The sequence below is a fragment of the Mauremys mutica genome, chromosome 6 (genome assembly GCF_020497125.1).
Source record: "Mauremys mutica isolate MM-2020 ecotype Southern chromosome 6, ASM2049712v1, whole genome shotgun sequence".
Classification (NCBI taxonomy): Eukaryota; Metazoa; Chordata; order Testudines; family Geoemydidae; genus Mauremys; species Mauremys mutica.
In genome coordinates, this window is record NC_059077.1 from 24,563,543 (window position 1) to 24,586,424 (window position 22,882).

At 39.9% G+C, this 22,882-nt stretch overlaps 1 long non-coding RNA gene across 1 annotated transcript; it reads right to left on the reverse strand.

The window, feature by feature from the left end:
• Positions 1–720: 720 nt before the first annotated feature.
• Positions 721–22,416, reverse strand: LOC123372487. The gene is made up of 4 exons (XR_006580317.1): positions 22,303–22,416; positions 17,274–17,354; positions 15,969–16,054; positions 721–799 (listed from the first exon to the last, which is right to left on the reverse strand). It is a non-coding gene; the product is annotated as an uncharacterized LOC123372487 (long non-coding RNA).
• Positions 22,417–22,882: the final 466 nt, after the last annotated feature.

Here is a 22,882-nt window from a genome sequence, read left to right on the forward strand (position 1 = left end):
CTTTACACCTTCCGTAGCCATTTGTGCAAAGGGAGTGTTACATGCCACAAAATAAGAATAGTAGCATTTTACATCCACTTTGCCAAATAAAGGACTGCACAAAAGTGCAAGGCAGTGGAGAATCAGGCCCATTGGGTGAAATCCCTGACCCTACTGAAGTCCATGAGCATAAATTTAAACTACTATTCATCTACATTACTCACTTTAGATTACTAAAACTGAGAAACATTAAGATCTAGGTTATTTCTCACCATTTATGCTGTAGTTATTTAGTTGTTTATTGCAGATAATGTGCTTGGCATTGTTCAGTACACAAATATACAGATAGTATCAGTCCCGAATAGCTTATAATACTAAAATAGTCACTTAGATATGAAACACTGGTGAATCCAGAGTTGAGGGAATGACAGTCTGGATTGTTTGGGATTTTTTTTAATTCTTTTTTTGTAAATTATAAACCTGCTTCTTGCTGTTTGTTTACATTTTGAATTTCACTTAGCTTAGACAGTGAGACTCCAATTGTTAATAATACTTCTGTTTAGCCTACACAAGCATTTGCTCCAATGTTTAAGTTTCCAACACCTTAAGAAAATGTTTAAATCCTTAAAAAACCCAGCAAACCCTCTTCCCTCAGTTTTCATTGGATTTCAAACACAAACCATGGAAATGTTTCTATTAATATTAAGTCTGACAGAACTTTTTAAAAAATGATGAACATGCCTGATGGTGTCTCTCAGATGCAAGTCTGTTGAACAGATCAGCAATGTCAGGAAGATGTCAAACTGGAACACATACAAATCTATGGAGAAGATATCATTGTTAGTCTGTCAACAACACCACATTCCAATGTCAAAATGTATTTATATTGTTATGTTACAATTACCTGTGAAAAATTAAAGAAAATTAAAATACATAATTGTTTAATATCCTTTTAATTCTGAAAAAGACTAACAAGGCTATTTTATGTTACGATTGCTACACCTCCATCCAAATCCCACTGAAGTCAATGGGAGTTTTTCCATAGACTTCATAGGAAGGTGGCTATCCAGGCTCATTGTCTCTACCAGAGGATTCCATAGTATGGTTAAGATATTTAATTTACTAATATAAAGTTTATCTGCACTGGGGAATATATATTTTAACTTTAATTTTATTTTAATGTATTGTGAAGCGAACTATTTAAAGACATTCTGTGAACTACAAAATATGTTTCCATAGAAGTAGTACAATACAACTGTTGTACTTGGAGCAATAGTAACTAGGAGTTCTAAGGCAAGTTAGAAAAATAAAATATTTCATAGAAGTGAACAATGTGAGCCAGAAGTTTCTTTGAATTGCCACAGAAATTTCATCAGCAAAACTTCTCAATAGGATACACACTCAACCCCCTCATATCATCGTAACAAACTATTTGGCTGATTATACCCCAAGAAAATTACAGTGTTTCTAGCAGCTTCTAAAATTGACCATGGCCATTTTTAAGTGAACCCTTTCATGGGCATCACATACTGCTGGAACTGAGAGTGCAAATTTCACCTCTTGGCTCCAGCAGTGGCTGCTATGCCCTCTCCAGGTCAGGTAGAAGTGGCACCACCAGCCTCTCCTGGTGATTTTATGCTAGGGAAGGCTTCCTTGTGGAGCCCCATCAGGAGCCTTGTCACGGAGACTGTGATACTACGTCCCATATTCTTCATAGAAATATTGTTATGATATGAATATGGCATAACTAACGTGTTCTATGCAAGATGGGTCATGTGAGGTATCTGTAGAAAGGTTATGATTTAATAAATATGATTATCCTATTTGTATGCATGTATCATTTCTGTATCTGAAGTTAGGAATATGGACTATGTATCAATTACAAAAGTGTTTGCACCTGGGGAACACGCTCCAGACAAAATGCAATCGGTCTGCTGGTTAGTCAATGGGCCATTAGGAAGACAATAGGACTTTGAAGATGCTACTCTCCTAGGGTGACCGGATGTCCCAATTTTATAGGAACAGTCCCGATTTTTGGGTCTTTTTCTTACATAGGCTCCTATTACCCCCCCACCCCGTCCCGATTTTTCACATTTGCTGTCTGGTCACCCTATACTCTCCCACCTTCCTGAGAAGCTTCCTGGGATGCTGCTTTGACACTGCAGGGTCATGTGATCATATCACCTGGTATTGGATCCCATCTTGGCCTGCTAGTATTTTTCCACAAAAGGGGTGGCGACCAAACTGGGAAACAAAGTATTCCTGACATATGTAAACCTTATTTAAGGCAGGGAAGTGAGTTAATCAGGGCTCTTTCTTCACTGAATCCCCACCCAGGATGACTGCTGAGAAGATCTAAGAAACAAGGACTGATCGGGGGGAGAAGAGCTGAGCCCAGGCCGGAAAAGGTGTCTGGCCTGTGAAATAAATGCCTAAAACAACATTTAGGGTGAGAAACTACCACTTGTAACCAGTTTCTTTAATGTATTGAGCTTAGTTGCATGTTTGTTTTATTTGCTCAGTAATCTGCTTTGATCTGTTTGCTATCCCTTATAATCACTTATCTATCCTTTGTAGTTAATAAACTTATCTCATCTATTCTAAAACCCAGTTTGTGCAATTCGTAATAGGGAGGGAGAGGGAGGAAAAGATGTGCATATCTTTCTCCTCATTGAGGGAGGTGGTGATTTTCATGATTTTACACTGTACAGATTTCTGTGCAGCACAAGACAATACAATTTTGGGTTTGCACGCCAGAGGGGGTGTGCATTTGAGTGCTTCGCAACTCCTGAGCTGAGTCTTCCCATACAGAGCTGATTTCAGTGTCTGTGTCTTTCTGCAGCTGAGTGTGTCCCTACCTGTGTGTGTGTGCTGGAGGAGGACTGAGGGCCTGGCTCAGCAGGACAGGATGAGGGAGCCCAGGCTGGTGGAACAGGCAGGCTCAGTGTTACCCCAGTATATCAGGTGGCACCCCGGAGGTTGGGGTGGGGACGACCCATCACAGAGACTATCTGAAATCAAAATACACCTGGAGGTGTCTTGGCCATACTCATACCCAAACCAACACTGTCCATTTTGTTGGGGGGCAATACAAGTTGCTTATAATCCCTTTAGTGGACCAGAGGTCACAGTCACCTTTGAATTGTTTCAACCCTTTTCTGGCAGATTTTCTACCTCCAAAAGCCCTCTGGCCTTGCATTATGTAGATAGAGTTGGCATAACACTGTGGGGTAGATCAACCCCAAAACTACAAGTTTCTCTGAACAAAAGAAATCTTATACTCAATAATAAGAGAATATTTTAATTCTTCCAGAGTTAGAGGATATGGAGGCTTCCTAGAAATGCAGAGATCTGGCTGGCATATTATTTCTAATATCAGTAGGGTTAATGCCTACAGCTATGATCTCAGGGTTTACTAGGCAACACTTGCTTTTTATGTTATAGAAATCTCTGTAACTTCCCAATCAGACAGTGTCAAAACAACTTTATTTTCCTCCTGGAGTTCTGATTCCATTCTTAAAATAACATTTATTTGAAAAGGCCTATAAATGCCGGTCTTCTTCACAGAGACTTGTTCACAAAATCCTACTGAAAAGCAAAATACTTGGTAGATTTTTTTTTAACTTCTGAAGAAAAAATTTTCACCTAACAAGATGAGAATTAAATTTTACTGCTCAGTCACTTTATTTTGTTTTATTTCTCATTCCCTGTCCTCCTTCTCTGGGTTATCCATCTAGATTGTGAATTCTTTTGGTTTGGGATCTGTTTTCTTGTCTTCATTATTTGTCTGTAAAGTGCCTTGCACATTGTTGGCATTGTATCATAATGAGAAACAAGTAAGAGCAATAATATGTATACTGTCTATCATATAAACTAAGACAAAATGTTTTACCAAAGAACATAATGAGTAATTATAAGGAATAGAGGAATTAAAAGACAGAGGCAATGTTTCAGATGAGAAAGATGGAAAGTAGCTGAAGATGAAGGAATGTGGCAAGCATCATATAATAGAATCATAGAAATTATAGGGCTGGAAGCTCATCAAGTCAAGTCAAGTCCTCTACATTGAAGCAGGACCAAGTAAACTTAGACTATACTTTACAGATGTTTGTCCAACCTGTTCTTACAAACCTCCAATGATGGAGATTCTACAACCTCCCTTGGAAGCCTAGTCCAATGAATGAATGAAGGCATGTGCAGCAGGGAGCAGCTTCCCCTTGGGGAAGCTAGCCCCCTATTCCACTTCTTCTGGATGAGGCCCCACCCAGAGGCCCACCCCTGTTCCGCCCCCACTCTGCCTCTTCCCCCCCCGAGGCTTCATCCTTGCTTGCTCCTTTTTGCCCTCCCTCCACTGCAGCCCCGAGACTGGAAAAGCTCTGTGGTCAAGTCTCGTCCCCCAATCCGGGGCCATGGCAGGGAGAGATTTTTCCAGGGTCCCCAAATTGGGTGGGGTCCCTGGGCATCGGCCTCATGGGCCCATGTGGTAATCCGCCAATGCTCCCGCCTCGGCAGTGCAAGGTTTGGGGAAGCTTAGTTTCCCCAAGCTTCCATTGCCTGCTGCCCATGAATGAAGGAACTAAGAGGAGACTGATGTTAGAGGAATGGAGAACGCATAAAGAAGAGAAGAATGGAGATGAGTGAATCAAATAATAATATTTCTGATTAGCATGAATATTTATCCTGCTCAGGAAGCTGAATGTTTCCCAACAACAATCTGAAATGATACAGCTGCCAGATGCTGAAATTGCATGTACAGTAACTCCTCACTTAAAGTTGTCTTAGTTAACGTTGTTTCGTTGTTACGTTGCTGATCAATTAGGGAACATGCTCATTTAAAGTTGTGCGATGCTCACTTCTAACGTCGTTTGGCAGCCGCCTGCTTTGTCCACTGCTTGGAGGAAGAGCAGCCCATTGCAGCTAGCTGGTGGGGGCTTGTAACCAGGCTGGACCGGCAGCCCCCCTATCAGCTCCCCGCTCCCTAAGTTCCCTGTGCTGCAGCCACCCAGCAGGCTACCAATTGCAGGCTAGCAATCAGCAGTTCCGCTGTCCCTCCCCTCACTGCCATGTGCTGCTCCTGCCTTCTGCCTTGGAGCTGCTCCCAGAGACTCCTGCTTGCTGTGCATGGGGGGAAGAGAGGGGGACTAATGTCAGGGTGTCCTCCTCCTTCCTGCTCCTGCACCCCACTTATCCCTTCTCCATCTAGAGCAGGGAGGGGACACCGACGGAGAGAGACATAGAGAGTTTGGGGCAGCAGCTGTTGTCTCAATTTCCTGATCCACTTAAAAAGACAATGCACTTAAGAGTGGGTCAGCTTACTTAAAGGGGCAGTGTGCATCTCTCTCTCTCTCTCTCCCACAAACAAGGTGTGTGTCTGTCTCTGTCTGCTATGCTTCTCCCCTTCCTCGTGTTCATGCTGCCTTGTGTGAGAGGTTACATTAACAACGTGTTAACCCTTGAGGGCTCAGCCGAGTGCTAGTTCATCATTTAGCAGTAAGGCATTCCCTGGGAAATATCCCTCCCTCTTCCACCCTCTAACTTCACCACCTCAACCAAGCTTCACAATCATCATAGCTGTGAACAGTATTAAATTGTTTAAAATGTATACTGTATGTATATATCTATATAATATATCGTTTTTTGTCTGGTGAAAAAAAATTCCCTGGAACCTAACCCTTCCATTTACATTAATTCTTTTGGGGAAAGTGGATTAATTTAACATTGTTTCACTTAAAGTCGCATTTTTCAGGAACATAACTACAACATTAAGCGAGGCGTTACTGTACCAAAATGGAGTTAGCGGGAGACTTGCAAATCTCATAGAAATACTTTAATCCAGACAACAATGGTTGGATCTGAAATGAGTGATGTTCTTCCTAATGGAGGAGAGTTGTGCAATATGCATGTGGCCTATGTGACAGACAGTCATTTTGCAGAAATCCTTGCTTGTAACCCAATCCTTGCCCCTTTTTTTCAATGCAAAAAAGAATCAAGAAACCAGTGGTATGTTTCAAAGTATAAATAAAGGATGTTTATGCGTTTAGTACTTAACAAGGCATTGCACTCTAGTAATAAATGAATTATCTAGGGCATGATTTTCAAAGTTTGGTATTGTATCAAATTGTATGTGCTTAATCTATTCATGGAAATACCATATGACTGTGCATTCAAATCAGGTATTCCGGCAAATAGATAGCTAGATGCATAATAGAACATTTGATTGTGCAGTCAGTTTATATGTACATATATGGCAGTTGCAAGCACAAATTAGGCATGAACAACGTAAACTTGCCCATCTTTGAAATCAGGACTTGAATGTCAAGTAAAAGTAGGAATGCATAAACTTTCTCTGTTTTTTAGAATGTCAATATTTTTAACTGTGAGGATAAGTAGCAATAATACTTAATCATAGCAGTGATTAGCAGCTTTGCCTGGTCAATTTGACCAGAGTTTGGTTCACAGTGCATGTATGTCTTTTTCTAAAGTTCTCAGTGTGTTGCTACAGTTTGTACAGCCTAAATGGAAACTTCATCACATGCTTCACTGCAAGCCAAAACTCTAAATCAGCTTTCCTTCCCCATCTCATCAGCCAAAATAAATAGTATCCACTATGGTAAGACCATGTGTTTTATACATGAGAGTCTATATATATGTTATATGTATATCATTGATGTGCAAATTATATGAAAGAGGACTTTATCATATAGCTCATGAGTCTTGCAACTTCCATATGTAAAGTAGAGAGCACTTTTATGGTATTTGTATGTTACATCTGTGGAACAAAAAATGTTTTCCTGAGATTGTGTGTGTTTCAGCTCACAGGAAATGGATACATTAGTACAAGCAACCTTCCCCTAAGACACTCCACAAGAGAATGGACAATATTTGCCTACTGATCCTGTTCTAGACTATGTGTGGATCAGTAAAAGCAATCATACTTGTGCATGAGGAGGGGGAGCTATTACACATTAAATTATGTCCAGATACAGGTGGTTGATAGAGATTTCAATGGGAATAGTGTTGCAGACCTCATTTTGGGAGCGGCTGGAAGTAGTTTGTTCTAATTTCACTGCTGCCAAATTTCCATACTAAAAAAGTATTCAAAAGACCCCCATTTTTTCTTTGCTCTTTTGCCACAAAGGTCAGAAAAACAGAGACAGAACCAAGCTATCTCATCTCATCTCTGACTTCAATATTACAAGTAGGAAATCTCTTCTCATGTTGATATATATTCCCAGGGTGGTAAGTCTATGGGATCAGTGGGGCATATAATGCTTGGATCATCCTGTATGACATTCATAATAAAAAGACAGCAAGTCCTTTGCTCCATTTAGACTACTTTTGTAATGCTGCTGTTGCCGCCCCACACTCCTGCCTATCATAGTCCATAATGCACATTTGCTATATTTTTCCTGTTTCAAATTTGAAAATTTGAAGCTAGATTTTTGACTCCAAATGTCATTCATTTAAGTGATAGAACAGTGGAATATTAAATACCTGTGTTCAAAAATTGGGATATCCATCCATTCCCTGAAACAGGATCTCTTAAGTCCAAGTACAGGGAAGATTTTAAAAGTGAAGAGGGCAATTCTGGACTAGACCCAGAAAAAAAAATGTGGGCGCTAAGTGAGCCATTTGAGAATGTGTTTAGAATACATGTGCTTTTAGTACTTATCACTATAATGGGAACAGAGGCATTCTGCGTTTGCTGAAGTCTAGAGAGATAGGACATGGAGAAACCACTTGCAGTAGTCAAAGTAAGAGGAGACTGAAATCATGGATGGAGATTCTAGCAGAGGCCCCACTAGGAGCATTTGTAAACATTTTTTGCACTGATACAGCTCCAGTGGTACTACTAAAGGTGGAAACTGCTGTGTAGACAGCATGCAGGTGTTTTTGCCACCATGCCATCTAGCCCTGCTTAGAGCTGCACTGGCACAGAAAAACACACCTTTTCCTAGTGAAGATATACATCTGTAGAGTGCAGATAGTAGTTGTGACACTCTGTATCTTGGGGGAAACACCCTGCACCCCCATGTTAATCCTTATAATATGATTGTGTGATATCCAATGCAAAGTTTGTCATGTTGGGTGTCTTCGGAAGATTCACGATGCACCGAGCATTGTTGTTATAGATTGTAATTTCATGTATATAGTTACGAGGTTGAAAATGTGTTCTCGGTTTAAAATAAGCCCAGGCAAAACTCTGCAGGAACAGAGGGGCAGTTCACACCTCTTTAGGGCATGTATGAGACAAATCCAGCCCAGCCTCACAGGAACAAAGGACATTAGCCTAGGCAGCAACAAAGGATCTGTTGGATTCTCAAGTGAGTCACCCCACTTCCCTTGATCAGTTTGGGACTACGATGAGGTAATGCTCACCTGATCCTGAAGGGGTGGGGGCAAAGCAAGAGGGAAGAAAGAACATGATAAAAGGGAGAGACATTTGCCATGCTCCGCCTCTCTCTTCCAGCTCCATCGACAGACACCACACCAAACAACTGAAGCGCTAATCCAAGGGGAAAGCTTGGCTGAAGGGCAACCAGCCAGCCTGTGGTGAGAGGCATCTAAATTTGTAAGGGCACTGAAAGTGTTAAGATCAGCTTAGAATGTGTTTTGCTTTTATTTCATTTGACCAAATCTGACTTCTTGTGATTTGACTTATAATCACTTAAAATCTATCTTTTGTAGCATGACAAAGCTCTGTCTTGTCTCTGTGGGTCCTGTGTTTCCTGATGGATTTCGCTAGCCTCAGAGGCTCACTGTGACCCTCTCCATAACCCTTCTCTCTCTAGAGACAAGGGTCACAGTCTACTGGGCAATTTTCATCATAAGTCAGTGAGGGAGGTGAGGAGAAGCAATCCTCTCTCACATAGTCTCTGTTGTCTCCCAGTCTCAGTGATTAATTGGGGGGGAAGCCCAGGCCCACCCTCTACTCTGGGCTCCAGCCCAGGGACCCTAATAGTATCAGCTATGGTAACTAACCTTTTAGGAACAGGACACGTACAATTCCCTGGGCTACTTCCCCACAACAGCTCCCACTTCCTCCTGCTCTACTTCACCCTTACCTAAGGGCCCCCTTCCTTATACCTAGTATGGTGTATACAGCTTAGTCTCTCCAATAGCCCAACTTCTCACAGCTCCTGACATGCACACCCACCTGACTAACTGGGAGGCTTTTTAACTAGTTTCAGCCAGCCCCTGATGGCTTCAGGTATCCCAATCAACCTAGCAATCTCTACTGCCTTCTGGAAAGATCTTAATTGGCCCCAGGTGTCTTAATTGACCTGGAGCAGCTGCCATTTACTTATCCTGGTACCAGGGATTTGTTTAACCTGGGGCTAATATATCTATCTCCCATTACTTTTCTATAGCCATCTGGCCTTGCCCCGTCACAGTAGTTAATAAATTTGTTTGTTTATTCTACTTGAAGCAGTGTGTTTGGTTTGAAGCGTGTCACAGACTCCCCTGGGGATAACGAGCCTGTTACATATCAATTTCTTTGTTAAATTGACGAACTCATAGAAGCTTGCAGCGTCCAGCGGGCATAACTGGACACTGCAAGACGGAGGTTCCTAGGGTTGTGTCTGGGACCAGAGATAGTGGCTATTGTCATTCGGTTGCACAATCCATGCAGTGACTGGCCAAAAGTGCTCACTCATGTAGCTGGGAGCAGCTTACATGTTAGAGGCTGTGCATGAACGGCCCAGGAGTGGGGATTCTCACACTGGAGCAGGGTAAGGCTGGCTCCCAGAGTCAAGGATTGGAGTGAACTAGCAGATCACTGGTCCAAATAATACCAGGGGAACGTCACAGTAGTTATCAATATTGCCTGAGAGGGCAATAGGCATATTTACAAATAGTAGAGATGTGACAGGGGGCAAGCTCAGGTGAAGAATAAAACCAAGGTAACTCTCAGTGAAATCAAATGTAAGGTATGAGCTGATGAGCAAAATAGAAGAAATGGGTTGGTATTTGAGCATAACAACAATAATATAACATCTGAAAGAGGAAATCTCTTCTTCCCCTTACACTTGTCTCATTTCCTGTCTATTTCTTACACCACCAACTGTACCAAGGTACTCTTAAAAATTACTAATATTCCAGGGTACAAATCTGTACACTGACAAATAAAACTGCAAAGCTCGGTATCCAATTTCTAGTGTGGGCAGTGAGCTATGAGACTTGGTTTCAACTCTATGACTTTCTTTATGACTTTGGGCAATTCACTTACCTGTGTCCTTCTGTAAAAACTGTGTATATTACTGCTTATCCACATTTCAAAAGCATTTTTAGAGTCTCAGATAAAATATGCTATATAAGTGCAAACATATTAATTACAACAACTGTAATTTTGTGCCAGCATACGTGATTTTGGAACAATGATTTAAAGTTAATAGAGCTTAGAATTCTGCAAAAGTATGTTCTGAAACATGTTAAAAGTGTTTAATTCACCCTTAAAACTAGACCATGAAGACTGTGACAGTACGGGGGGGATAGCTCAGTGGTTTGAGCCTTGGCCTGCTAAACCCAGGGTTGTGAGTTCAATCCTTGAGGAGGCCACTTAGGGATCTGGGGTAAAAATTGGTACTGCTAGTGAAAGCAGGGGGCTGGACTCAATGACCTTTCAAGGTCCCTTCCAGTTCTAGGAGATTGGTATATCTCTAATTACTATTACAGAAGTGTGTTCTGCTGTTTAAACAAGAGTGTTTCTGATCAACAGATTAATTGGTGCAAAGTGATGGCAATACTACAATTCTAACTGTGGGGTATATTTTACATGTTATGCTTTATTTTATCTTTATATTACCTACTAATCTGTAAAAGTGTACAGTTTGTTGAGTTGAGAAAGTACCTTGTCTGTTGCTATAGTTTTTTAGACTGTGTAGTCCTGTAAGTGATTTCTGTTGATAGACAAGTTATTTTAGAAAATATTGTGGACAAAATCCTGGCCCCATTTAGGTCAATAGCAAATTGCCCACTGGCTTTGATAGGGTCTGCATTTCACCCTATGTGTTTATTTAGATTTCCCTTTTCATCAGGATAGAGGAATTGGCCTTGAAAGCAAATATCCCAGAGTGACTCTAAATATCTTATTTTTTATGTATCTTCACTTAAAATTGCTACCAAACCAATTGGCCCACTTGGTTCTAGACTATTCATAGTACTTCATACATAGGAGTGTCTGTATCTCTTTCCAAACCTGTTTTAGTACTTTCCACATATTTTTACATTTCTGTAACACCAACTTTTCTACTGTTTATACCCTGTATTTTTTTCCTTGCAAATACCTAACTGAGTTTTGAGTATGTTCAGAGCTGACGTTTTTGTTGCTGCTTTGTCATATCTGTTTGGAAAATTCGATTTTTATTTTTTTATTATTTTGATTGATAATATCAATGTTTACTTTTAAGCATTTTTCTATTTTTATTTATTTAAATGTTCATAGCTGTGCAAAATTATGGATTTTATACTTTTTTTCAATTTTTTATCAATTTAAAGTTTCACGTTTGCAGGAAGTTCTGGGGGATCAGATAATGAGGGAGTCAGACAATAATTTAATTACAGTGGACACTGAGATTCAAAGAATTAAAGTTTTATAAGGATTAAAACACAAATTGTCAACATCACATAAAAATATACAAACTAAATATCCTTAAATAATACACTAATAAGTTCTCAAGCAACACTGTTCTTACTTTGCCTATCTGTAAATTTCTATTAACTATGTAACTTTTTTTTGTTAGTTTGGGTGTGTATGGTGAAATCAACATTTACCAATAAAATCTAATCCTCTGAGGGCCAGACTTATCTAAGGCCTTCTATGACAAGCAGTTCCAGACACTGCTTTTTCAGAAGTAACCAAGACCTTTGGCACAGTCAGTCATGCTATATGGATTGATAAATTGTTGTGTCCTGAATTTGGTCATTCTTTTTGAGTGGGCCCAGGAATTATGACTGACACATTTCAGAGTGTCATTTTTAAAAAATATATTGTCTCTAAAATGTCCTTCAGGTTTGGGGATTGTACATTTGTGTCTGGTATCAGCATAAACATGTAATGGTTTTCATTATTAAGAGTGATATTGGGTTATCATTCACCTTTCAAGTCTCATACTAGGTTGTACTTCTTAAAAATGGGGGCCGGGGAAGAGCAAATAATTTTTAAAAGCTTTCTTAATTTTCCAGTAAGCATTGAAGACAATGTAACAATGAAAAGGTGTGGCTTTTTGCTGGTATTTAGCCGCCTAAAGGTCACATGCAGTAACATACTTCTCCTTAAAGAAGGGATCCTGAGCTTTTCCTCTCTCTCCATCTAGTGAGGCGTGTATCATGATCAGTGGAACTGGAGTCAGAGGCCCATGTTCCCTAGAGAGACTGTTATTAAGGGACATCAGGGAAATGAAATACAGGGAGTTAGGCTGGAAGTAACTCAGCCACATGGACAGAGACATGCACAGGTTTAATACAGTTTCTAAGGTCTGGTCTACCTTGGGGTGGGGGTGGGGGGGTCGAACTAAGGTACGCAACTTCAGCTACGTGAATAGCATAGCTGAAGTCGAACTACCTTAGTTCGAACTACTTACCCATCCTCACGGCGCGGGATCGACGTCCGCGGCTCCCCCGTCGACTCCTCCACCGCCATTCGCGGTGGAGGAGTTCCGGAGTCGAAGGGAGCGCGTTTGGAGTTCGATATAGCGCGTCTAGTCTAGATGAGACGCGCTATATCGAACTCCGAGAAGTCGATTGCTACCCGCCGATCCGTGCGGGTAGTATGGACGTACCCTTATTGTTCAACTTTCACTGCATTCAGCTTCATTCTTTGTGAATGAAACATAGTGATAGTGGCTGAGCTGTGAGTTTTCTGCAGTACAACTGGTAGCATGAACCATGGAACTCAGAATGAAGCCCCTGGAGACCTGGATTTTGCAAGCACAAAACTAGCCCAGTGATGATCTGGTGGAAGGAGGAATTTGAGCTGTACACAGACCTGGTAATGCAGCAGAATGACAACAGCAGCAAAGTAAAACTGTATTTAGCATATTGTGGAACAAGGCAGAGAGGTCTGCACCACTCTGAAGTTCACCACTGCCTCAAGCTTCACAGCAGTCCTAGGAGCCTTGGAGACCTAGGAGGGAGGTGAGCCCAGGACGGTAGAACCTGTAGGTGCAGAAGCCTGCAGCATCTGTATTTGCTATCAGAGAAGCCCCAATATGTATCTCCCTCTCTGACTCCTGGGCCTCTCTTTTTTCATATTTTCCACTCATGGTACCATTAAAGGGTGGAGTTAAGGTTGTTTTGTACTTTGTGTAATGCTATACCTTAATATGTTTGGATTTCTTTTAAGTGTAACCTTAGCTGTGAATTCCCCGAAAAGGAAACTTTTTAGAGGCCAAGGAATGGCATGAGGACCTTTGAGCCTAGGGCAAAATACACACAGCTAGAGATGGTGTAGACAACCACTGCATCAACACAGAAACCAGGATGCCCCTGCTGAGGGGTGACTATTAGAGCCCAAGTAAGCTGAAGACTCAGCTCAGAAAAGGAGCAAAGGTTTTGTGTTGTACAGCTGTTTATTTCAGAAGAAGAAAGGATAGACTTTGTATTTTCACCAGAGTCAAAAGCACAACAGTGGCCTGTAGCCCTGTGAAAGACACCAGAGAGGGAAACTGAGGGTCCATACTATTGGTTAATGGTGGAAAAGACAGATGTAAGAGAGACTCCATTACAAGCACTCTAGTTTCATTAAAGGATTTTGTGATTTGTTCATTTGTTTTCTCTCTCTCAAACATGACATTGCTGGGGAGTTTTAGAAGCTAAGTTTCCATCACATCAGTGAGTTGTTCTAGATTTCGTTCTGATGGTGAACCAAGTACATTCTGGGTGTATCTTATGGGGGCTCATGTAGCCTAAAAATATCACCTTTTCAGCAGATTCTCTACAGGTGGGAAATTATGAGTTTAGATAAAGAGTGATTGCCTTCTCTTTTCACTTTTGATGGCAGTGGTTGCAACTGCAGAGTTTACATTGTGTAAATGAAGCCCTTTCTAGTAAGAAAACTGAGTCCATTGCTGTCATATACAACATATGTGCATAAGAACGGCCATACTGGATCAGACCAAAGGTCGATCTTGTCTTCTAAGTATCCTGTCTTCCGACAGCAGCAAAGAATCCTGTGGCACCTTATAGACTAACAGACGTTTTGCAGCATGAGCATCTGAAGAAGTGGGTATTCACCCACGATAGCTCATGCTGCAAAACGTCTGTTAGTCTATAAGGTGCCACAGGATTCTTTGCTGCTTCTACAGAACCAGACTAACACGGCTACCCCTCTGATACTTGTCTTCCGACAGTGGCCAATGCCAGGTGCCCTAGAGGGAATGGACAGAACAGGTAATCATCAAGTGATCTGTTCCTTTGCCCATTCCCAGCTTCTAGCAAACAGAGGCTAGGGATACCATCCCTGTCCATCTTGGCTAATAGCTAACATTTTTCAAACAACAAGTATGTATAAAACATTAATTAACATTGTCTTGGAACATTATTTACTATAGTAAATGTGATATAAGGATTTGTGAGTTGTAAAACTTCTGTCCAGCTAGCTTTACTTGTGGCACACTTGTCTTTAACAGACTGAACTACAATTTACATTCACTTCATATAATCGTATCAAGCTTTTGGAAAGATTGCCACATGCCTGGGAGCTCCCAGGGGTACAGTTTCTCCCAGTACAATGTTTATCATTGCTAGAATGCGCCTAATATGCATAATTAATTCTTTGATTTTATTTCTTCTTGTGGCCTGAACTTTATCCCTCTTTTTTCCCTAAAACAAACTTAGATGATTCTTGGTATATAGCTTGGAACATCATCCCAAGGTTGCTTACAGGTTACTATGGGAGGAGGAAAAAAATAAGACTGGTATGGAGTAAAGGATGCACAGAAAGAAGAGGAGTATTACAAGGATGGAGTCTTATGATATGTCAGAGATGTAAAGGAGACATTGAAATATAAGCAAGAGGAACATTCAGTAAGGTAGGCAAAGACCCAAAGGAGGCCAGTGTTAACTCAAGAGGGGAGATGATTTGAGGAAGGAAAGTATGGTTTATAATGTTTACACTGTTCAGCCAAGAAACTGAAGAGGGATAAGAACAGGAAAAAAAGCAATTGGGTTTAGCTTATGCCAGGTCAGTGGAGGCTTTGAGAGCAATATCAGGCTACTGGAAGTGGACAAAGAGGAAATGAACATAGGATTTTGAAAGACTGGAAGTAAAACCATTCATCTGAAGTAAGTGGAACAGGAACAGAGAAATTAAATGGGCTGGGAGTAGAAGAGGCTGAGGGAATTAAAACAGGGTTTTAGCTGAATGATAGTTCAAAATTCTATTTTAATAAAACTTACTACAGATCATTTGAAATTTTTTGTAGAGGTTGTTATGAACAGAATAAATCTATCATAATGCAGTATAAGGTTTGCAAAATCTAAAGTGAAACTTAAAAAAATCATTATCTGCAGTGCTTTAAAAATAACTAGGTATACAGTAATACAAATAATAAAAACTAAAATATGGTAACAGAATTTATGGAAAACAAAAACCCGCCAATGGATAAGTATAGTTAGCATTATTCCATTTCTCATCTTTATAGATGATCATAATTTAACCTATTCCTTTTAATATGTTCACATTATAAATGTTGGAAGGCTTTTTTAAATAATGTATGTTGTATTTTTGTGTTTAAAAAGACAATGTATATAGGGATTTAATAAACACTTAAAAGATGTAGTTCTGACTTGGCAGAAAAGGAGTTAAAAGTTGAACCATCTGAGGAAGCAATCGGAAGATTCCACTACCCATATGAGAGAGGGGGTGGGAGGATTTTTTGCAATCAGTTAGTTATTTGACAATATTTTTTAAACAAAATTTCAAATGACTTAGTGAACTTATAGTTATAAACCATAAGAGATAAATCTGTAAATTAAAATAAGCAAACCTGAGGTAAAATTCTAAGGGACGTTTCTCTCTCCTTTTTATAGACAAGCTCCAAGGAACAGATGGGTCAGTCTGGCTACAGTGGTTCTAGGCACAAGACAACATTGACCCTGGTTAGTTCTGGGCTTGCAAAGTATTTCAAGGTCCTTTTGACCTGCTTAAGTATTTCCTTTCAGCACAATCACATTTCACTTAATAATCACAGCAATGGCTTCCAGTGACAGTCAGGCCTCATTTACCTGCATGAGGCTGGGGAGAAAGAAGAGAAGAGCATGATAGTAATTAAGATAAATGTAGCACTGAGAGGTCTTAATGTATCGTAGGACCTCAATTATCTAGACATCTCAGGGGACACCCCAAAACTTTGTTTAATCAAGTATTCAGTTACTGGGGGAACCATTTTAAAGTGTAAATAATAACTTTACCTGATGTGCTAAAGTAAAATGTCATTAGGCCATTTCAAACCCCTAGGTAGCAGAGTTTTAATGGGTTTGGCTAATCAAGATCTTTCTGTGTATAATATTGAGGGACATGTCCAGGTTTCAAATAAATAAAGTAGGTTTTTTTGAGAACTGAGGGTAGGCTAATTTAGACACTGAGTAGCTAGTTTACAAAACTAGGTGCCCAAATACAGATTTAGATGCCTAAATACTACTTATAGGCATCTGAATGCACTTTAAGAAAGCAAAGTGTTTTAAACTTCCAATTATGTTTTGTGATATTTTTAAGAGTTCAGCATAATTGGTTTTCTATTATGAAGTGAGATAGCATGGTCTCTCTGATTTACAAGGCAATAATAAGAGTCCCAAGAAAGTGAGGAGTCATGTCCTTCAATCTGTATCTGGAGTGTTTGGGCAACTGTAGCCATTCAAAATGTTTGGGAAGTTGTTGGTGTAACCGCAGCCATTTTATTGATGGTAAAAAAGAGCAGAGTTATATTATCATAGGGAAAAAAACTGTGTAGCACAATAGATACATATGATGCTTTACTGGCAACTATGAACAAGACAAGGTCCTTACACCCTGTGGAGCTTTAAAATCTAAAGTTAAACCAAAATCACAACAAAGAGAACAGACAGAGTGTATGGGGAGGTAAATGGTAAACAAATGGAGAGGGATAGCCCTTTGTAGTCCCAATTTCCTGCTGCTATATCTTCTAAGAAAATAAAACTTATGTAGAATATAAAACTGCTTCTATCTGCCAGCTTCTCTTCTAAATACCTGCTGTTTAATAACATTAATAATTATGAGGCTAGTATTAAATGCAGAAAGACCAAGTACTGAATGGAAGTAGAGACTGAACTACCTTCTCAATCTTTAGAGGTGGTTTCTTCAGGGCTGAGGAATAACAGCAGAGCAGTGCAAGGAAGCTTGAGTTATTGCTGCCCTATTTGATGGATAAATAAGGACTTCAGTCTCCAGTGTTATCAGTTCAGGACCTTCCATGAGCTCTACATTCACACACGCACAAAAATAGCACTTAAGAAAAAGACTCCAGTATGATTTTGCAATCAGAGAGAAACATGTATGCAGACACACATCCGTTATATTAATACTGTAACTTGTTGCTTAGCACATATTCTGTTGCTAAAACTTTTGTCTTTTTTGTTTTGTTTTATGATTTGTGGAGGAAAAAGATATTGTATTTCTTTTTTCCCTATTAACTTTTTAAAAAAAGTAGACAGAGAGAAAAAAAACTACACATAAATTTCTCATCGTATATTAGGCATGCTACCTAACCTTAATTATACTTGAAACAGGAAAGATATTTCTAAACCAAAAAGTTAACTACAATATCACAACTACCAGGACAGTTACATATATACTTATTACAGATATACTGAAGTGAAGAATTGTTTCTTTCTGGAAATTGCAAATGAAGATTTCTCTATTTCATTTCAGGAATTTTGGCAACCTCCATATATAGAGGTTTTTTGTGTGAAATTTTGGGGTGCTCGAGAAATTATATCAAGTCTTATGAAGTGCAACCTTCTCAAGAAAGTCTGATAGATATCTCTGAAATTATTTTTTGGAAGAGGACAAAGGTCAGAGAGGCGGTAAGAAAAATATTCAGCATTGAAGGAAGCTTGCATTATTGATGTCCTGTTTAGTGGATAAAAAAGCACCACAAACATGTCTGCCAAACTGAAATAATTTCCTTTTCTCCTTTAAATAAGCCTGGCCAGATTCATAGGATTACAAAGACAACATAAAATAAAAACATGCAATATAGCAACATGAGATATGAAAGCACATAGTAAGCCAGCTTCAAAAATGGAAATATATATGTGATAGAGGAACATCTAAAAGTTTGGACTTCAATTTACATAAGCATCCAAACCTATAGACTCCTATCACTGGGTGTGGGCCCTACAATCCTTGTCTCCATACAATCTTCCTCCCATCTTCATCAAGTCTTATGACAGGCACTCACCATCACCAACAATCATCTCCCTTCTTTACTTGGTGTTCACTTGTTCATGAGGAGGATTTGTGGCCTGCTGCGCCATTTAATATCTTTGGCAATTGGGTGCATGCCCCTTCCATAATCTTTTGGAGCACCACCCCCCCACCTGTCTTTCACATGGACATAAGCAAACAAGTCAAATTATGCTGTTGTGGTACTGCTGAGAATGAGGAGTAGGGTTTAGTGAAACAAAGAACCTTAAGACAGTGGCTCTCAACCTTTCCAGACGACTGTATCTTTTCAGGAGTCTGATTTGTTTTCTGTAGCCTCAAGTTTCACCTCATTTAAAAACTACTTGCATACAAAATCAGACACAAAAATATAAAGGTGTCACAGCACACTGTTACTTAAAACTTGCTTACTTTCCTATTTTACCATATAATTATAAAATCAATTTGAATATAAATATTGTACTTACATTTCAGTATATAGTTTAGAACAGTGTAAAACAAGTAATTGTATGTATCAGAGTTCCCTCTAGGGTACAGATGTGGGGACCCGCATGAAAGACCCCCTAAGCTTATTTCTACCAGCTTAGGTTAAAAACTTCCCCAAGGCACAAATTTTTCCTGGTCTTTGGATGGTATGCTGCCACCATCAAGTGAGTTAGACAAAGACTCAGGAAAAGAACCACTTGGAGTTCCTGTTTCTCCAAAATATCCCCCCAAGCCTCTTCACCCACTTCCCTGGGGAGGCTTGAGAATAATATACCAACCAAATAGGTAAACAAGGTGAACACAGACCAGAACCTTAGATTTTTTAGGACACTAAAAACCAATCAGGGTCTTAAAAGCAGAACTTTATTATAAAGAAAAAAAGTAAAAGAAGCACCTCAGTAAAATCAGGATGGAAGGTAATTTTACAGGGTAATAAGATTTAAAACACAGAGGATTCCCCTCTAGGCAAAACTTCAACCTTACAAAAAACAGGAATAAACCTCCCTCTTAGCATAGGGAAAATTCACAAGCTAAAACAAAAGATAACCTAATGCATTTCCTTGCTATTACTTACAATTTGTAATCTTAGATGCTTATTTCAGATATGGCTTTAGGAGATGTATTTTTTCTGCCCTGGTCCCTCTCTGTCCCAGAGAGAACAACAAAGAGAGCACAAAACAAAAACCTTCCCCTACAGATTTGAAAGCATCTTCTCCCCTTATTGGTCTTTTTGGTCAGGTGCCAACCAGGTTATTTGAGATTCTTAACCCTTTATAGGTAAAAGAGGGATTTTATGTTACCCTTAGCTGTATGTTCATGACAGTATGATATTTTAGTTTTTACTGATTTTGTTGGTGCTTTTTATGTAGCTTGTTCTAAAACTAGGCAAATAACTAGACCTCTACACACACCCTAGGGGTGCACATACCCCTGGTTGAGAACCACTGCCTTAGAAATACCATGCTAACTATGTGATGAAACCAAGCTATTCCAGTTCAAAACTCAAATGTACTATGAAAAGCTGCCCTTAAATGGTTGTTGAGATCCAGATAGTGAAAAAAGTCATAAACAAATATTTTGTTTAAGTTGTGTATGTGACACAACTTAAACAAAACACAACACTTAAAAACAAAACATTTGTAGGATGCTAAATAAATTCAAAGGGACAAACACTGAGTATTTTCATTTGCATCATGTGTAGTCTACACAGCTCTAGTTGTGATGTTCCTTAGTCCAAAAATTAACTGCAGTAGCTCTGAGAATTTCCTAGTAGTCTATTTGAAGCTATTATAGTACTAATAGTGTGCTAGATACTTTTACAGACAAGCTAAAAATAAAGTTGCCACACAGAACTTGTAACCTAAATACAACCTTCTGAAGATAGGTGAGAAAAAATTCTGGTAAAGGAATGATTGTGTTAAAATATTTTCAACTGCAATACAGTCTATAGATGTTTAACATTTTTCCCTGAATCAGCTCACGTATCATAATTTCATATGATTGCTTTTTTGTAAAGAAAACAGATGCAACTATGATTAAGTATAAGTTTTGACTAAACGTGCTCTCCAGCTGATCCTTTTACTAAAATAGTATCTCTTAGCTGATTTACTTTATAAAGTGTTATTCAAACACAGATATCATTCACTGGATTGTTTTTGCCATCATTGACATGGCACATAAATTCAATTCAAGCACTATCTTTTATACTGGGGTGGGCAAACTTTTTGGCCTGAGGGCCACCATCTGGGTATAGAAATTGTATGGAGGGCCATGAATGCTCACAAAATTGGGGTTGGGATGCAGGAAGAGGTGAGGGCTCTGGCTGGGGGTGCAGCTCCAGGGTGGAGCCAGAAATGAGGAGTTCAGGGTATGGGAGGGAACTCCGGGCTGGGGCAGGGGGGTGCGGGCTCTGGAGTGGGGCTGGGGATGAAGGGGTTTAGAGTGTAGGAGGGTGCTCCAGGCTGGGACAGAGGGGTTCAGAGGGCAGGACAGGGATCAGGGCTGGGGCAAGGGTGCTGGGGCGTAGCTCAGAGGTGCAGGCTCCAAGCGGCTCCCGGAAGCAGCAGCATGTTCCCCTCTCCGGATCCTATGCAGAGGTATGGCCAGGCAGCTCTGGTGTGCGCTGCCTTGTCTGCAAGTGCCACCCCTGCAGCTCCCATTGGCCGTGGTTCCTGACCATGTGAGCTGTGGGGACAGCGCTTGGGGCAGGGGCAACGTGTGAAGCCCCCTGGCTGCCCCGACATGTAGGAACTGGAGGGGGGACATGCCGCTGCTTCCGGGAGCTGTGTGGAGTGGCCCCCAACCCTGCTCCCCAGCTGGAGCGCCGGAGCAGGGCAAGCCCCAGACCCAACTCCTCAGTGGGAGCTTAAGGGCCGGATTAAAATGGCTGATGGGCCGGATCCGGCCCATGGGCCATAGTTTGCCCATGCCTGTTTTATACCCATAATTCCCCACTAAGGGGATACAACATCTCCTCCTCCTCCATAAACAAGTCTTTTCTGTAGCCAAACTGGCCAGAAGAGTAGTAAAATAGTTGGTTTTAAGGAAAACCTCTTTAGGTTGATAGGTCCTTGAAGAGAGACTGGTAGAACTTTGGATTCTGAAGGATTTTTGTCAGTGAGAAGGGCAACTAGAGGCCTTTTGTGCCTCAGTGTCTATCCTCAGGAGCAGCTGAGGAGAAAACACTCAAAAAATGCTTGGGAAAATACAGTCTAAAGAGAAGATGAATAATACCTGAGGAAATGCATGAAAAAACAAGGGCTTTGAACAGAAGAGAGACAGCATTAACTAGACTAATGGAAACTGGAACTTGAGCCTGGAGCAAAACACAAGATGGTGAGATATAACTCTGGAAATGAATGGAAGTACAGAAAAACACTGAGAAACTTGACGAAATCTATGAATGGCTGTAACATGGGATATAATACAGAATGGGTGATTATCAGGATAAAGTATCTCAGGAACCATAGAGTATATATCATTCTTTGATAAATTCAATCACTTAAACTCCTCATAGATGATTAGGAGTTATAGGTCATGCCATGGTGCTATTTAAGAAAATTATTTTTCCTAAAATTACAGTAATATATCATATGTACCCAATTATTTTGATTATCTTTGCACAGGTAATGTACAGGCAAAGATACATATATACATACTGGAGTCTCCTCAGGCCAGGGACTGTCTTCTTATGTTTGTACACTGCCTAACAAAATGGATGCAATCCTGGTTAGGGCTCCTAAGCATTACTGTAATATAACTGAAACAGTAACAAACATGAGTTTGTAGATTAATACACTTCTAAAAAATATACAAAGATAAACTCCATTAAAATTAAATTCTTAAAATTAACATTGTAACTGTCACTGACCATGGTTATTACACTTAAGATTTCAAAACAATTTCCATTATTACTTCCTATTTTCACTCACATCTGATTTAAAAACAATACACGATCTTCCCCTATTAGCCTCCAACATACACGTTTTGAGCTGAATCTTTCCAGGCTTTGTCTCTGTCCAAAGGTAAATTATTTTTGGAAAATCTGAGGGAAAAATCATTTAGACAATTTTAAAATATGGGAGAGTAAAAACAAATGAAGAAAAGTTGGAAAACAAATAAACCACTAAATGGAAAATGGACTTTTCTAAGTTTGAATAATTGTTTTTTTTTAAAGAGTTATGATTGTTTGAAAATTACATATGATACATCCCTAATTGAGACATTCTTCTATCTTTACGGGTTTTTTTGCCCTTTTTTTTTGTGAATCTAGCCCATCATCATCTTGCAAGGGATAGCAGTCAAATGTTCATGCTGACTTTAACAACCTTTGATTCCCTTGATCATGAAGGTGTACTGATTCACTTGCACATCCTGACAGAATAGACAGAATTACTTTAGTGCTTCTCAGAAAGATCTCAGAGAGTGTGTTAGGAATTTACTTATTAATCCTCATAGCTCTCATGTGGGGCTCCACAGGATTTGAAATTTGCTTTCCCTGTATGGGTATGT